This window comes from Anser brachyrhynchus (assembly GCF_964034855.1).
Source record: "Anser brachyrhynchus genome assembly, contig: SCAFFOLD_170, whole genome shotgun sequence".
Taxonomy (NCBI): Eukaryota; Metazoa; Chordata; class Aves; order Anseriformes; family Anatidae; genus Anser; species Anser brachyrhynchus.
This window is the reverse complement of record NW_027664068.1, coordinates 180,904-198,484: the sequence shown is the minus strand read 5'-3', so window position 1 is coordinate 198,484 and position 17,581 is coordinate 180,904.

Here is a 17,581-nt window from a genome sequence, read left to right as displayed (position 1 = left end):
GTGTACTGGCACCACTGGGGATGCACAGCAGTGAGTCCAGAGAGTGCATTGGCACCACTGGGGATGCAGTGCAGTGAGTCCAGAGAGTGCACTGGCACCATTGGAGATGCAGTGCAGTGAGTCCAGAGAGTGCACTGGCACCACTGGGGATGCAGTGCAGTGAGTCCAGAGAGTGCACTGGCACCAGTGGGGATGCAGTGCAGAGTGTCCAGAGAGTGCACTGGCACCACAGGTGATGCACTGCAGTGAGTCCAGAGAGTGCTCTGGCACCACTGGAGATGCACTTCAGTGAGTGCAGAGACTGCACTGGCACCACTGGGGATGCAGTGCAGTGAGTCCAGTGAGTGTACTGGCACCACTGGGGATGCACTGCAGTGAGTCCAGAGAGTGCATTGGCACCACTTGGGATGCACTGCAGTGAGTCCAGAGAGTGCACTGGCACCACTGGGGATGCAGTGCAGTGAGTCCAGAGAGTGCACTGGCTCCACTGAGAATGCACTTCAGTGAGTCCAGAGAGTGCACTGGCACCACTGTGGATGCAGTGCCGTGAGTCCAGCGAATGCACTGGCACCACTGGGGATACGGTGCCGGGAGTCCAGAGAGTGCACTGACACCACTGGGGATGCAGTGCAGTGAGTCCACAGAGTGCACTGACACCAGTGGGAATGCGGTGCAGTGAGTCCAGAGAGTGCACTGGCACCACTGGGGATGCACTGCAGTGAGTCCAGAGTGCACTAGCACCACTGGGGATGCAGAGCAGTGAGTCCAGAGAGTGCACTGGCACCACTGAGAATGCATTTCAGTGAGTCCAGAGAGTGCCGTTCCAGCCTCGGTATCCGCTCCAGCCGAGTCAACCCCGCGGTAGGCCCTCCAGCCGCGGCAGACGCTCCAGCCGCGGCAGCCGCTCCAGCCGCTCCAGCCGCGGCAGCCGCTCCAGCCCCTCCAGCCTCGCCAGCCTCTCCATCCGCGGCAGCCGCTCCAGCCGCGGCAGCCGCTCCAGCCGCTCCAACCGCGGCAGCCGCTCCAGCCGCTACCGAGTGGAGCGGCTGCCACGGCTGGAGGGCTACCGCGGCTGGAGCGGCTGCCGCGGCTGGAGCAGTGCAGTGAGTCCAGGGAGTGCAAAGGCACCAGTGGGGATGGAGTGCAGTGAGTCCAAAGACTTCACTGTCACCACTGGGAATGCAGTGCAGTGAGTCCAGGGAGTGCACTTGCACCACTGGGGATGCAGTGCAGTGACTCCAGTGAGTGCACTGACACCACTGGGGATGCACTTCAGTCAGTCCAGTGAGTGTACTGGCACCACTGGGGATGCACTGCAGTGAGTCAAGAGAGTGCACTGGCAGGACTGGGGATGCAGTGCAGTGAGTCCAGAGAGTGCACTGGCACCACTGGGGATGCCCTGCAGTGAGTCCTGAGAGCGCACTGGCACCACTGGGGATGCAGTGCAGTGAGTCCAGAGAGCGCACTGGCACCAGTGGGAATGCGGTGCAGTGAGTCCAGAGAGTGCAATGGCACCACTGGGGATGCACTGCAGTGAGTCCAGAGAGTGCACTAGCACCACTGGGGATGCAGAGCAGTGAGTCCAGAGAGTGCACTGGCACCACTGAGAATGCATTTCAGTGAGTCCAGAGAGTGCCGTTCCAGCCTCGGCATCCGCTCCAGCCGAGTCAACCCCGCGGTAGCCCCTCCAGCCGCGGCAGACGCTCCAGCCGCGGCAGCCGCTCCAGCCGCTCCAGCCGCGGCAGCCGCTCCAGCCCCTCCAGCCGCGCCAGCCTCTCCATCCGCGGCAGCCGCTCCAGCCGCGGCAGCCGCTCCAGCCGCTCCAGCCGCGGCAGCCGCTCCAGCCGCTACCGAGTGGAGCGGCTGCCACGGCTGGAGGGCTACCGCGGCTGGAGCGGCTGCCGCGGCTGGAGCAGTGCAGTGAGTCCAGGGAGTGCAAAGGCACCAGTGGGGATGGAGTGCAGTGAGTCCAAAGACTTCAATGTCACCACTGGGAATGCACTTCAGTCAGTCCAGTGAGTGTACTGGCACCACTGGGGATGCACAGCAGTGAGTCCAGAGAGTGCATTGGCACCACTGGGGATGCAGTGCAGTGAGTCCAGAGAGTGCACTGGCACCATTGGAGATGCAGTGCAGTGAGTCCAGAGAGTGCACTGGCACCACTGGGGATGCAGTGCAGTGAGTCCAGAGAGTGCACTGGCACCACTGGGATGCACTGCAGTGAGTCCAGAGAGTGCTCTGGCACCACTGGAGATGCACTTCAGTGAGTGCAGAGACTGCACTGGCACCACTGGGGATGCAGTGCAGTGAGTCCAGTGAGTGTACTGGCACCACTGGGGATGCACTGCAGTGAGTCCAGAGAGTGCATTGGCACCACTTGGGATGCACTGCAGTGAGTCCAGAGAGTGCACTGGCACCACTGGGGATGCAGTGCAGTGAGTCCAGAGAGTGCACTGGCTCCACTGAGAATGCACTTCAGTGAGTCCAGAGAGTGCACTGGCACCACTGTGGATGCAGTGCCGTGAGTCCAGCGAATGCACTGGCACCACTGGGGATACGGTGCCGGGAGTCCAGAGAGTGCACTGACACCACTGGGGATGCAGTGCAGTGAGTCCACAGAGTGCACTGACACCAGTGGGAATGCGGTGCAGTGAGTCCAGAGAGTGCACTGGCACCACTGGGGATGCACTGCAGTGAGTCCAGAGTGCACTAGCACCACTGGGGATGCAGAGCAGTGAGTCCAGAGAGTGCACTGGCACCACTGAGAATGCATTTCAGTGAGTCCAGAGAGTGCCGTTCCAGCCTCGGTATCCGCTCCAGCCGAGTCAACCCCGCGGTAGGCCGTCCAGCCGCGGCAGACGCTCCAGCCGCGGCAGCCGCTCCAGCCGCTCCAGCCGCGGCAGCCGCTCCAGCCCCTCCAGCCTCGCCAGCCTCTCCATCCGCGGCAGCCGCTCCAGCCGCGGCAGCCGCTCCAGCCGCTCCAACCGCGGCAGCCGCTCCAGCCGCTACCGAGTGGAGCGGCTGCCACGGCTGGAGGGCTACCGCGGCTGGAGCGGCTGCCGCGGCTGGAGCAGTGCAGTGAGTCCAGGGAGTGCAAAGGCACCAGTGGGGATGGAGTGCAGTGAGTCCAAAGACTTCACTGTCACCACTGGGAATGCAGTGCAGTGACTCCAGTGAGTGCACTGACACCACTGGGGATGCACTTCAGTCAGTCCAGTGAGTGTACTGGCACCACTGGGGATGCACTGCAGTGAGTCAAGAGAGTGCACTGGCAGGACTGGGGATGCAGTGCAGTGAGTCCAGAGAGTGCACTGGCACCACTGGGGATGCAGTGCAGTGAGTCCAGAGAGTGCACTGGCACCACTGAGAATGCATTTCAGTGAGTCCAGAGAGTGCCGTTCCAGCCTCGGCATCCGCTCCAGCCGAGTCAACCCCGCGGTAGCCCCTCCAGCCGCGGCAGACGCTCCACTCGGTAGCGGCTGGAGCGGCTGCCGCGACTGGAGCGGCTGCCGCGGTTGGAGCGGCTGCCGCGGCTGGAGCGGCTGGAGCGGATGCCGCGGCTGGAGCGGCTGGAGCGGCTGCCGCGGCTGGAGCGGCTGGCGCGGCTGGAGGAGCTACCGCGGCTGGAGCGGTTAACGCGGCTGGAGCGGATGCCGAGGCTGGAGCGGATGCCGCGGCTGGTGCGCCTGGAGAGGCTGCCGCGGCTGGAGCAGTGCAGTGAGTCCAGAGAGTGCACTGGCACCATTGGGGATGCAGTGCAGTGAGTCCAGAGAGTGCACTGGCAGGACTGGGGATGCAGTGCAGTGAGTCCAGAGAGTGCACTGGCACCACTGAGGATGCAATGCAGTGAGTCCAGAGAGTGCACTGGCACCACTGGGCATGCAGTGCTGTGAGTCCAGAGAGTGCACTGGCACCACTGGGGATGCACTTCAGTCAGTCCAGTGAGTGTACTGGCACCACTGGGGATGCACTGCAGTGAGTCAAGAGAGTGCACTGGCAGGACTGGGGATGCAGTGCAGTGAGTCCAGAGAGTGCACTGGCACCACTGGGGATGCCCTGCAGTGAGTCCTGAGAGCGCACTGGCACCACTGGGGATGCAGTGCAGTGAGTCCAGAGAGCGCACTGGCACCAGTGGGAATGCGGTGCAGTGAGTCCAGAGAGTGCAATGGCACCACTGGGGATGCACTGCAGTGAGTCCAGAGAGTGCACTAGCACCACTGGGGATGCAGAGCAGTGAGTGCAGAGAGTGCACTGGCACCACTGAGAATGCATTTCAGTGAGTCCAGAGAGTGCCGTTCCAGCCTCGGCATCCGCTCCAGCCGAGTCAACCCCGCGGTAGCCCCTTCAGCCGCGGCAGACGCTCCAGCCGCGGCAGCCGCTCCAGCCGCTCCAGCCGCGGCAGCCGCTCCAGCCCCTCCAGCCGCGCCAGCCTCTCCATCCGCGGCAGCCGCTCCAGCCGCGGCAGCCGCTCCAGCCGCGGCAGCCGCTCCAGCCGCTACCGAGTGGAGCGGCTGCCACGGCTGGAGGGCTACCGCGGCTGGAGCGGCTGCCGCGGCTGGAGCAGTGCAGTGAGTCCAGGGAGTGCAAAGGCACCAGTGGGGATGGAGTGCAGTGAGTCCAAAGACTTCACTGTCACCACTGGGAATGCAGTGCAGTGAGTCCAGGGAGTGCACTTGCACCACTGGGGATGCAGTGCAGTGACTCCAGTGAGTGCACTGACACCACTGGGGATGCACTTCAGTCAGTCCAGTGAGTGTACTGGCACCACTGGGGATGCACTGCAGTGAGTCAAGAGAGTGCACTGGCAGGACTGGGGATGCAGTGCAGTGAGTCCAGAGAGTGCACTGGCACCACTGGGGATGCCCTGCAGTGAGTCCTGAGAGCGCACTGGCACCACTGGGGATGCAGTGCAGTGAGTCCAGAGAGCGCACTGGCACCAGTGGGAATGCGGTGCAGTGAGTCCAGAGAGTGCAATGGCACCACTGGGGATGCACTTCAGTCAGTCCAGTGAGTGTACTGGCACCACTGGGGATGCACAGCAGTGAGTCCAGAGAGTGCATTGGCACCACTGGGGATGCAGTGCAGTGAGTCCAGAGAGTGCACTGGCACCATTGGAGATGCAGTGCAGTGAGTCCAGAGAGTGCACTGGCACCACTGGGGATGCAGTGCAGTGAGTCCAGAGAGTGCACTGGCACCAGTGGGGATGCAGTGCAGAGTGTCCAGAGAGTGCACTGGCACCACAGGTGATGCACTGCAGTGAGTCCAGAGAGTGCTCTGGCACCACTGGAGATGCACTTCAGTGAGTGCAGAGACTGCACTGGCACCACTGGGGATGCAGTGCAGTGAGTCCAGTGAGTGTACTGGCACCACTGGGGATGCACTGCAGTGAGTCCAGAGAGTGCATTGGCACCACTTGGGATGCACTGCAGTGAGTCCAGAGAGTGCACTGGCACCACTGGGGATGCACTTCAGTCAGTCCAGAGAGTGCACTGGCTCCACTGAGAATGCACTTCAGTGAGTCCAGAGAGTGCACTGGCACCACTGTGGATGCAGTGCCGTGAGTCCAGCGAATGCACTGGCACCACTGGGGATACGGTGCCGGGAGTCCAGAGAGTGCACTGACACCACTGGGGATGCAGTGCAGTGAGTCCACAGAGTGCACTGACACCAGTGGGAATGCGGTGCAGTGAGTCCAGAGAGTGCACTGGCACCACTGGGGATGCACTGCAGTGAGTCCAGAGTGCACTAGCACCACTGGGGATGCAGAGCAGTGAGTCCAGAGAGTGCACTGGCACCACTGAGAATGCATTTCAGTGAGTCCAGAGAGTGCCGTTCCAGCCTCGGCATCCGCTCCAGCCGAGTCAACCCCGCGGTAGGCCCTCCAGCCGCGGCAGACGCTCCAGCCGCGGCAGCCGCTCCAGCCGCTCCAGCCGCGGCAGCCGCTCCAGCCCCTCCAGCCTCGCCAGCCTCTCCATCCGCGGCAGCCGCTCCAGCCGCGGCAGCCGCTCCAGCCGCTCCAACCGCGGCAGCCGCTCCAGCCGCTACCGAGTGGAGCGGCTGCCACGGCTGGAGGGCTACCGCGGCTGGAGCGGCTGCCGCGGCTGGAGCAGTGCAGTGAGTCCAGGGAGTGCAAAGGCACCAGTGGGGATGGAGTGCAGTGAGTCCAAAGACTTCACTGTCACCACTGGGAATGCAGTGCAGTGAGTCCAGGGAGTGCACTTGCACCACTGGGGATGCAGTGCAGTGACTCCAGTGAGTGCACTGACACCACTGGGGATGCACTTCAGTCAGTCCAGTGAGTGTACTGGCACCACTGGGGATGCACTGCAGTGAGTCAAGAGAGTGCACTGGCAGGACTGGGGATGCAGTGCAGTGAGTCCAGAGAGTGCACTGGCACCACTGGGGATGCCCTGCAGTGAGTCCTGAGAGTGCACTGGCACCACTGAGAATGCATTTCAGTGAGTCCAGAGAGTGCCGTTCCAGCCTCGGCATCCGCTCCAGCCGAGTCAACCCCGCGGTAGCCCCTCCAGCCGCGGCAGACGCTCCAGCCGCGGCAGCCGCTCCAGCCGCTCCAGCCGCGGCAGCCGCTCCAGCCCCTCCAGCCGCGCCAGCCTCTCCATCCGCGGCAGCCGCTCCAGCCGCGGCAGCCGCTCCAGCCGCTCCAGCCGCGGCAGCCGCTCCAGCCCCTCCAGCCGCGCCAGCCTCTCCAGCCGCGGCAGCCGCTCCAGCCGCGGTAGCCCTCCAGCCGTGGCAGCCGCTCCACTCGGTAGCGGCTGGAGCGGCTGCCGCGGCTGGAGCGGCTGGAGCGGCTGCCGCGACTGGAGCGGCTGCCGCGGTTGGAGCGGCTGCCGCGGCTGGAGCGGCTGGAGCGGATGCCGCGGCTGGAGCGGCTGGAGCGGCTGCCGCGGCTGGAGCGGCTGGCGCGGCTGGAGGAGCTACCGCGGCTGGAGCGGTTAACGCGGCTGGAGCGGATGCCGAGGCTGGAGCGGATGCCGCGGCTGGTGCGCCTGGAGAGGCTGCCGCGGCTGGAGCAGTGCAGTGAGTCCAGAGAGTGCACTGGCACCATTGGGGATGCAGTGCAGTGAGTCCAGAGAGTGCACTGGCAGGACTGGGGATGCAGTGCAGTGAGTCCAGAGAGTGCACTGGCACCACTGAGGATGCAATGCAGTGAGTCCAGAGAGTGCACTGGCACCACTGGGCATGCAGTGCTGTGAGTCCAGAGAGTGCACTGGCACCACTGGGGATGCACTTCAGTCAGTCCAGTGAGTGTACTGGCACCACTGGGGATGCACTGCAGTGAGTCAAGAGAGTGCACTGGCAGGACTGGGGATGCAGTGCAGTGAGTCCAGAGAGTGCACTGGCACCACTGGGGATGCCCTGCAGTGAGTCCTGAGAGCGCACTGGCACCACTGGGGATGCAGTGCAGTGAGTCCAGAGAGCGCACTGGCACCAGTGGGAATGCGGTGCAGTGAGTCCAGAGAGTGCAATGGCACCACTGGGGATGCACTGCAGTGAGTCCAGAGAGTGCACTAGCACCACTGGGGATGCAGAGCAGTGAGTCCAGAGAGTGCACTGGCACCACTGAGAATGCATTTCAGTGAGTCCAGAGAGTGCCGTTCCAGCCTCGGCATCCGCTCCAGCCGAGTCAACCCCGCGGTAGCCCCTCCAGCCGCGGCAGACGCTCCAGCCGCGGCAGCCGCTCCAGCCGCTCCAGCCGCGGCAGCCGCTCCAGCCCCTCCAGCCGCGCCAGCCTCTCCATCCGCGGCAGCCGCTCCAGCCGCGGCAGCCGCTCCAGCCGCGGCAGCCGCTCCAGCCGCTACCGAGTGGAGCGGCTGCCACGGCTGGAGGGCTACCGCGGCTGGAGCGGCTGCCGCGGCTGGAGCAGTGCAGTGAGTCCAGGGAGTGCAAAGGCACCAGTGGGGATGGAGTGCAGTGAGTCCAAAGACTTCAATGTCACCACTGGGAATGCACTTCAGTCAGTCCAGTGAGTGTACTGGCACCATTGGAGATGCAGTGCAGTGAGTCCAGAGAGTGCACTGGCACCACTGGGGATGCAGTGCAGTGAGTCCAGAGAGTGCACTGGCACCAGTGGGGATGCAGTGCAGAGTGTCCAGAGAGTGCACTGGCACCACAGGTGATGCACTGCAGTGAGTCCAGAGAGTGCTCTGGCACCACTGGAGATGCACTTCAGTGAGTGCAGAGACTGCACTGGCACCACTGGGGATGCAGTGCAGTGAGTCCAGTGAGTGTACTGGCACCACTGGGGATGCACTGCAGTGAGTCCAGAGAGTGCATTGGCACCACTTGGGATGCACTGCAGTGAGTCCAGAGAGTGCACTGGCACCACTGGGGATGCAGTGCAGTGAGTCCAGAGAGTGCACTGGCTCCACTGAGAATGCACTTCAGTGAGTCCAGAGAGTGCACTGGCACCACTGTGGATGCAGTGCCGTGAGTCCAGCGAATGCACTGGCACCACTGGGGATACGGTGCCGGGAGTCCAGAGAGTGCACTGACACCACTGGGGATGCAGTGCAGTGAGTCCACAGAGTGCACTGACACCAGTGGGAATGCGGTGCAGTGAGTCCAGAGAGTGCACTGGCACCACTGGGGATGCACTGCAGTGAGTCCAGAGTGCACTAGCACCACTGGGGATGCAGAGCAGTGAGTCCAGAGAGTGCACTGGCACCACTGAGAATGCATTTCAGTGAGTCCAGAGAGTGCCGTTCCAGCCTCGGTATCCGCTCCAGCCGAGTCAACCCCGCGGTAGGCCCTCCAGCCGCGGCAGACGCTCCAGCCGCGGCAGCCGCTCCAGCCGCTCCAGCCGCGGCAGCCGCTCCAGCCCCTCCAGCCTCGCCAGCCTCTCCATCCGCGGCAGCCGCTCCAGCCGCGGCAGCCGCTCCAGCCGCTCCAACCGCGGCAGCCGCTCCAGCCGCTACCGAGTGGAGCGGCTGCCACGGCTGGAGGGCTACCGCGGCTGGAGCGGCTGCCGCGGCTGGAGCAGTGCAGTGAGTCCAGGGAGTGCAAAGGCACCAGTGGGGATGGAGTGCAGTGAGTCCAAAGACTTCACTGTCACCACTGGGAATGCAGTGCAGTGAGTCCAGGGAGTGCACTTGCACCACTGGGGATGCAGTGCAGTGACTCCAGTGAGTGCACTGACACCACTGGGGATGCACTTCAGTCAGTCCAGTGAGTGTACTGGCACCACTGGGGATGCACTGCAGTGAGTCAAGAGAGTGCACTGGCAGGACTGGGGATGCAGTGCAGTGAGTCCAGAGAGTGCACTGGCACCACTGGGGATGCCCTGCAGTGAGTCCTGAGAGCGCACTGGCACCACTGGGGATGCAGTGCAGTGAGTCCAGAGAGCGCACTGGCACCAGTGGGAATGCGGTGCAGTGAGTCCAGAGAGTGCAATGGCACCACTGGGGATGCACTGCAGTGAGTCCAGAGAGTGCACTAGCACCACTGGGGATGCAGAGCAGTGAGTCCAGAGAGTGCACTGGCACCACTGAGAATGCATTTCAGTGAGTCCAGAGAGTGCCGTTCCAGCCTCGGCATCCGCTCCAGCCGAGTCAACCCCGCGGTAGCCCCTCCAGCCGCGGCAGACGCTCCAGCCGCGGCAGCCGCTCCAGCCGCTCCAGCCGCGGCAGCCGCTCCAGCCCCTCCAGCCGCGCCAGCCTCTCCATCCGCGGCAGCCGCTCCAGCCGCGGCAGCCGCTCCAGCCGCTCCAGCCGCGGCAGCCGCTCCAGCCGCTACCGAGTGGAGCGGCTGCCACGGCTGGAGGGCTACCGCGGCTGGAGCGGCTGCCGCGGCTGGAGCAGTGCAGTGAGTCCAGGGAGTGCAAAGGCACCAGTGGGGATGGAGTGCAGTGAGTCCAAAGACTTCAATGTCACCACTGGGAATGCACTTCAGTCAGTCCAGTGAGTGTACTGGCACCACTGGGGATGCACAGCAGTGAGTCCAGAGAGTGCATTGGCACCACTGGGGATGCAGTGCAGTGAGTCCAGAGAGTGCACTGGCACCATTGGAGATGCAGTGCAGTGAGTCCAGAGAGTGCACTGGCACCACTGGGGATGCAGTGCAGTGAGTCCAGAGAGTGCACTGGCACCAGTGGGGATGCAGTGCAGAGTGTCCAGAGAGTGCACTGGCACCACTGGGATGCACTGCAGTGAGTCCAGAGAGTGCTCTGGCACCACTGGAGATGCACTTCAGTGAGTGCAGAGACTGCACTGGCACCACTGGGGATGCAGTGCAGTGAGTCCAGTGAGTGTACTGGCACCACTGGGGATGCACTGCAGTGAGTCCAGAGAGTGCATTGGCACCACTTGGGATGCACTGCAGTGAGTCCAGAGAGTGCACTGGCACCACTGGGGATGCAGTGCAGTGAGTCCAGAGAGTGCACTGGCTCCACTGAGAATGCACTTCAGTGAGTCCAGAGAGTGCACTGGCACCACTGTGGATGCAGTGCCGTGAGTCCAGCGAATGCACTGGCACCACTGGGGATACGGTGCCGGGAGTCCAGAGAGTGCACTGACACCACTGGGGATGCAGTGCAGTGAGTCCACAGAGTGCACTGACACCAGTGGGAATGCGGTGCAGTGAGTCCAGAGAGTGCACTGGCACCACTGGGGATGCACTGCAGTGAGTCCAGAGTGCACTAGCACCACTGGGGATGCAGAGCAGTGAGTCCAGAGAGTGCACTGGCACCACTGAGAATGCATTTCAGTGAGTACAGAGAGTGCCGTTCCAGCCTCGGTATCCGCTCCAGCCGAGTCAACCCCGCGGTAGGCCCTCCAGCCGCGGCAGACGCTCCAGCCGCGGCAGCCGCTCCAGCCGCTCCAGCCGCGGCAGCCGCTCCAGCCCCTCCAGCCTCGCCAGCCTCTCCATCCGCGGCAGCCGCTCCAGCCGCGGCAGCCGCTCCAGCCGCTCCAACCGCGGCAGCCGCTCCAGCCGCTACCGAGTGGAGCGGCTGCCACGGCTGGAGGGCTACCGCGGCTGGAGCGGCTGCCGCGGCTGGAGCAGTGCAGTGAGTCCAGGGAGTGCAAAGGCACCAGTGGGGATGGAGTGCAGTGAGTCCAAAGACTTCACTGTCACCACTGGGAATGCAGTGCAGTGAGTCCAGGGAGTGCACTTGCACCACTGGGGATGCAGTGCAGTGACTCCAGTGAGTGCACTGACACCACTGGGGATGCACTTCAGTCAGTCCAGTGAGTGTACTGGCACCACTGGGGATGCACTGCAGTGAGTCAAGAGAGTGCACTGGCAGGACTGGGGATGCAGTGCAGTGAGTCCAGAGAGTGCACTGGCACCACTGGGGATGCCCTGCAGTGAGTCCTGAGAGCGCACTGGCACCACTGGGGATGCAGTGCAGTGAGTCCAGAGAGCGCACTGGCACCAGTGGGAATGCGGTGCAGTGAGTCCAGAGAGTGCAATGGCACCACTGGGGATGCACTGCAGTGAGTCCAGAGAGTGCACTAGCACCACTGGGGATGCAGAGCAGTGAGTCCAGAGAGTGCACTGGCACCACTGAGAATGCATTTCAGTGAGTCCAGAGAGTGCCGTTCCAGCCTCGGTATCCGCTCCAGCCGAGTCAACCCCGCGGTAGGCCCTCCAGCCGCGGCAGACGCTCCAGCCGCGGCAGCCGCTCCAGCCGCTCCAGCCGCGGCAGCCGCTCCAGCCCCTCCAGCCTCGCCAGCCTCTCCATCCGCGGCAGCCGCTCCAGCCGCGGCAGCCGCTCCAGCCGCTCCAACCGCGGCAGCCGCTCCAGCCGCTACCGAGTGGAGCGGCTGCCACGGCTGGAGGGCTACCGCGGCTGGAGCGGCTGCCGCGGCTGGAGCAGTGCAGTGAGTCCAGGGAGTGCAAAGGCACCAGTGGGGATGGAGTGCAGTGAGTCCAAAGACTTCACTGTCACCACTGGGAATGCAGTGCAGTGAGTCCAGGGAGTGCACTTGCACCACTGGGGATGCAGTGCAGTGACTCCAGTGAGTGCACTGACACCACTGGGGATGCACTTCAGTCAGTCCAGTGAGTGTACTGGCACCACTGGGGATGCACTGCAGTGAGTCAAGAGAGTGCACTGGCAGGACTGGGGATGCAGTGCAGTGAGTCCAGAGAGTGCACTGGCACCACTGGGGATGCCCTGCAGTGAGTCCTGAGAGTGCACTGGCACCACTGAGAATGCATTTCAGTGAGTCCAGAGAGTGCCGTTCCAGCCTCGGCATCCGCTCCAGCCGAGTCAACCCCGCGGTAGCCCTTCCAGCCGCGGCAGACGCTCCAGCCGCGGCAGCCGCTCCAGCCGCTCCAGCCGCGGCAGCCGCTCCAGCCCCTCCAGCCGCGCCAGCCTCTCCAGCCGCGGCAGCCGCTCCAGCCGCGGTAGCCCTCCAGCCGTGGCAGCCGCTCCACTCGGTAGCGGCTGGAGCGGCTGCCGCGGCTGGAGCGGCTGGAGCGGCTGCCGCGACTGGAGCGGCTGCCGCGGTTGGAGCGGCTGCCGCGGCTGGAGCGGCTGGAGCGGATGCCGCGGCTGGAGCGGCTGGAGCGGCTGCCGCGGCTGGAGCGGCTGGCGCGGCTGGAGGAGCTACCGCGGCTGGAGCGGTTAACGCGGCTGGAGCGGATGCCGAGGCTGGAGCGGATGCCGCGGCTGGTGCGCCTGGAGAGGCTGCCGCGGCTGGAGCAGTGCAGTGAGTCCAGAGAGTGCACTGGCACCATTGGGGATGCAGTGCAGTGAGTCCAGAGAGTGCACTGGCAGGAATGGGGATGCAGTGCAGTGAGTCCAGAGAGTGCACTGGCACCACTGAGGATGCAATGCAGTGAGTCCAGGGAGTGCACTTGCACCACTGGGGATGCAGTGCAGTGACTCCAGTGAGTGCACTGGCACCACTGGGGATGCACTTCAGTCAGTCCAGTGAGTGTACTGGCACCACTGGGGATGCACTGCAGTGAGTCAAGAGAGTGCACTGGCAGGACTGGGGATGCAGTGCAGTGAGTCCAGAGAGTGCACTGGCACCACTGGGGATGCCCTGCAGTGAGTCCTGAGAGCGCACTGGCACCACTGGGGATGCAGTGCAGTGAGTCCAGAGAGCGCACTGGCACCAGTGGGAATGCGGTGCAGTGAGTCCAGAGAGTGCAATGGCACCACTGGGGATGCACTGCAGTGAGTCCAGAGAGTGCACTAGCACCACTGGGGATGCAGAGCAGTGAGTGCAGAGAGTGCACTGGCACCACTGAGAATGCATTTCAGTGAGTCCAGAGAGTGCCGTTCCAGCCTCGGCATCCGCTCCAGCCGAGTCAACCCCGCGGTAGCCCCTCCAGCCGCGGCAGACGCTCCAGCCGCGGCAGCCGCTCCAGCCGCTCCAGCCGCGGCAGCCGCTCCAGCCCCTCCAGCCGCGCCAGCCTCTCCATCCGCGGCAGCCGCTCCAGCCGCGGCAGCCGCTCCAGCCGCTCCAACCGCGGCAGCCGCTCCAGCCGCTACCGAGTGGAGCGGCTGCCACGGCTGGAGGGCTACCGCGGCTGGAGCGGCTGCCGCGGCTGGAGCAGTGCAGTGAGTCCAGGGAGTGCAAAGGCACCAGTGGGGATGGAGTGCAGTGAGTCCAAAGACTTCAATGTCACCACTGGGAATGCACTTCAGTCAGTCCAGTGAGTGTACTGGCACCACTGGGGATGCACAGCAGTGAGTCCAGAGAGTGCATTGGCACCACTGGGGATGCAGTGCAGTGAGTCCAGAGAGTGCACTGGCACCATTGGAGATGCAGTGCAGTGAGTCCAGAGAGTGCACTGGCACCACTGGGGATGCAGTGCAGTGAGTCCAGAGAGTGCACTGGCACCAGTGGGGATGCAGTGCAGAGTGTCCAGAGAGTGCACTGGCACCACTGGGATGCACTGCAGTGAGTCCAGAGAGTGCTCTGGCACCACTGGAGATGCACTTCAGTGAGTGCAGAGACTGCACTGGCACCACTGGGGATGCAGTGCAGTGAGTCCAGTGAGTGTACTGGCACCACTGGGGATGCACTGCAGTGAGTCCAGAGAGTGCATTGGCACCACTTGGGATGCACTGCAGTGAGTCCAGAGAGTGCACTGGCACCACTGGGGATGCAGTGCCGTGAGTCCAGCGAATGCACTGGCACCACTGGGGATACGGTGCCGGGAGTCCAGAGAGTGCACTGACACCACTGGGGATGCAGTGCAGTGAGTCCACAGAGTGCACTGACACCAGTGGGAATGCGGTGCAGTGAGTCCAGAGAGTGCACTGGCACCACTGGGGATGCACTGCAGTGAGTCCAGAGTGCACTAGCACCACTGGGGATGCAGAGCAGTGAGTCCAGAGAGTGCACTGGCACCACTGGGGATGCAGTGCAGTGACTCCAGTGAGTGCACTGACACCACTGGGGATGCACTTCAGTCAGTCCAGTGAGTGTACTGGCACCACTGGGGATGCACTGCAGTGAGTCAAGAGAGTGCACTGGCAGGACTGGGGATGCAGTGCAGTGAGTCCAGAGAGTGCACTGGCACCACTGGGGATGCCCTGCAGTGAGTCCTGAGAGCGCACTGGCACCACTGGGGATGCAGTGCAGTGAGTCCAGAGAGCGCACTGGCACCAGTGGGAATGCGGTGCAGTGAGTCCAGAGAGTGCAATGGCACCACTGGGGATGCACTGCAGTGAGTCCAGAGAGTGCACTAGCACCACTGGGGATGCAGAGCAGTGAGTCCAGAGAGTGCACTGGCACCACTGAGAATGCATTTCAGTGAGTCCAGAGAGTGCCGTTCCAGCCTCGGCATCCGCTCCAGCCGAGTCAACCCCGCGGTAGCCCCTCCAGCCGCGGCAGACGCTCCAGCCGCGGCAGCCGCTCCAGCCGCTCCAGCCGCGGCAGCCGCTCCAGCCCCTCCAGCCGCGCCAGCCTCTCCATCCGCGGCAGCCGCTCCAGCCCCTCCAGCCGCGCCAGCCTCTCCAGCCGCGGCAGCCGCTCCAGCCGCGGTAGCCCTCCAGCCGTGGCAGCCGCTCCACTCGGTAGCGGCTGGAGCGGCTGCCGCGGCTGGAGCGGCTGGAGCGGCTGCCGCGACTGGAGCGGCTGCCGCGGTTGGAGCGGCTGCCGCGGCTGGAGCGGCTGGAGCGGATGCCGCGGCTGGAGCGGCTGGAGCGGCTGCCGCGGCTGGAGCGGCTGGCGCGGCTGGAGGAGCTACCGCGGCTGGAGCGGTTAACGCGGCTGGAGCGGATGCCGAGGCTGGAGCGGATGCCGCGGCTGGTGCGCCTGGAGAGGCTGCCGCGGCTGGAGCAGTGCAGTGAGTCCAGAGAGTGCACTGGCACCATTGGGGATGCAGTGCAGTGAGTCCAGAGAGTGCACTGGCAGGACTGGGGATGCAGTGCAGTGAGTCCAGAGAGTGCACTGGCACCACTGGGGATGCAATGCAGTGAGTCCAGAGAGTGCACTGGCACCACTGGGCATGCAGTGCTGTGAGTCCAGAGAGTGCACTGGCACCACTGGGGATGCACTTCAGTCAGTCCAGTGAGTGTACTGGCACCACTGGGGATGCCCTGCAGTGAGTCCTGAGAGCGCACTGGCACCACTGGGGATGCAGTGCAGTGAGTCCAGAGAGAGCACTGGCACCAGTGGGAATGCGGTGCAGTGAGTCCAGAGAGTGCAATGGCACCACTGGGGATGCACTGCAGTGAGTCCAGAGAGTGCACTAGCACCACTGGGGATGCAGAGCAGTGAGTCCAGAGAGTGCACTGGCACCACTGAGAATGCATTTCAGTGAGTCCAGAGAGTGCCGTTCCAGCCTCGGCATCCGCTCCAGCCGAGTCAACCCCGCGGTAGCCCCTCCAGCCGCGGCAGACGCTCCAGCCGCGGCAGCCGCTCCAGCCGCTCCAGCCGCGGCAGCCGCTCCAGCCCCTCCAGCCGCGCCAGCCTCTCCATCCGCGGCAGCCGCTCCAGCCGCGGCAGCCGCTCCAGCCGCGGCAGCCGCTCCAGCCGCTACCGAGTGGAGCGGCTGCCACGGCTGGAGGGCTACCGCGGCTGGAGCGGCTGCCGCGGCTGGAGCAGTGCAGTGAGTCCAGGGAGTGCAAAGGCACCAGTGGGGATGGAGTGCAGTGAGTCCAAAGACTTCAATGTCACCACTGGGAATGCACTTCAGTCAGTCCAGTGAGTGTACTGGCACCACTGGGGATGCACAGCAGTGAGTCCAGAGAGTGCATTGGCACCACTGGGGATGCAGTGCAGTGAGTCCAGAGAGTGCACTGGCACCATTGGAGATGCAGTGCAGTGAGTCCAGAGAGTGCACTGGCACCACTGGGGATGCAGTGCAGTGAGTCCAGAGAGTGCACTGGCACCAGTGGGGATGCAGTGCAGAGTGTCCAGAGAGTGCACTGGCACCACAGGTGATGCACTGCAGTGAGTCCAGAGAGTGCTCTGGCACCACTGGAGATGCACTTCAGTGAGTGCAGAGACTGCACTGGCACCACTGGGGATGCAGTGCAGTGAGTCCAGTGAGTGTACTGGCACCACTGGGGATGCACTGCAGTGAGTCCAGAGAGTGCATTGGCACCACTTGGGATGCACTGCAGTGAGTCCAGAGAGTGCACTGGCACCACTGGGGATGCAGTGCAGTGAGTCCAGAGAGTGCACTGGCTCCACTGAGAATGCACTTCAGTGAGTCCAGAGAGTGCACTGGCACCACTGTGGATGCAGTGCCGTGAGTCCAGCGAATGCACTGGCACCACTGGGGATACGGTGCCGGGAGTCCAGAGAGTGCACTGACACCACTGGGGATGCAGTGCAGTGAGTCCACAGAGTGCACTGACACCAGTGGGAATGCGGTGCAGTGAGTCCAGAGAGTGCACTGGCACCACTGGGGATGCACTGCAGTGAGTCCAGAGTGCACTAGCACCACTGGGGATGCAGAGCAGTGAGTCCAGAGAGTGCACTGGCACCACTGAGAATGCATTTCAGTGAGTCCAGAGAGTGCCGTTCCAGCCTCGGTATCCGCTCCAGCCGAGTCAACCCCGCGGTAGGCCCTCCAGCCGCGGCAGACGCTCCAGCCGCGGCAGCCGCTCCAGCCGCTCCAGCCGCGGCAGCCGCTCCAGCCCCTCCAGCCTCGCCAGCCTCTCCATCCGCGGCAGCCGCTCCAGCCGCGGCAGCCGCTCCAGCCGCTCCAACCGCGGCAGCCGCTCCAGCCGCTACCGAGTGGAGCGGCTGCCACGGCTGGAGGGCTACCGCGGCTGGAGCGGCTGCCGCGGCTGGAGCAGTGCAGTGAGTCCAGGGAGTGCAAAGGCACCAGTGGGGATGGAGTGCAGTGAGTCCAAAGACTTCACTGTCACCACTGGGAATGCAGTGCAGTGAGTCCAGGGAGTGCACTTGCACCACTGGGGATGCAGTGCAGTGACTCCAGTGAGTGCACTGACACCACTGGGGATGCACTTCAGTCAGTCCAGTGAGTGTACTGGCACCACTGGGGATGCACTGCAGTGAGTCAAGAGAGTGCACTGGCAGGACTGGGGATGCAGTGCAGTGAGTCCAGAGAGTGCACTGGCACCACTGGGGATGCCCTGCAGTGAGTCCTGAGAGCGCACTGGCACCACTGGGGATGCAGTGCA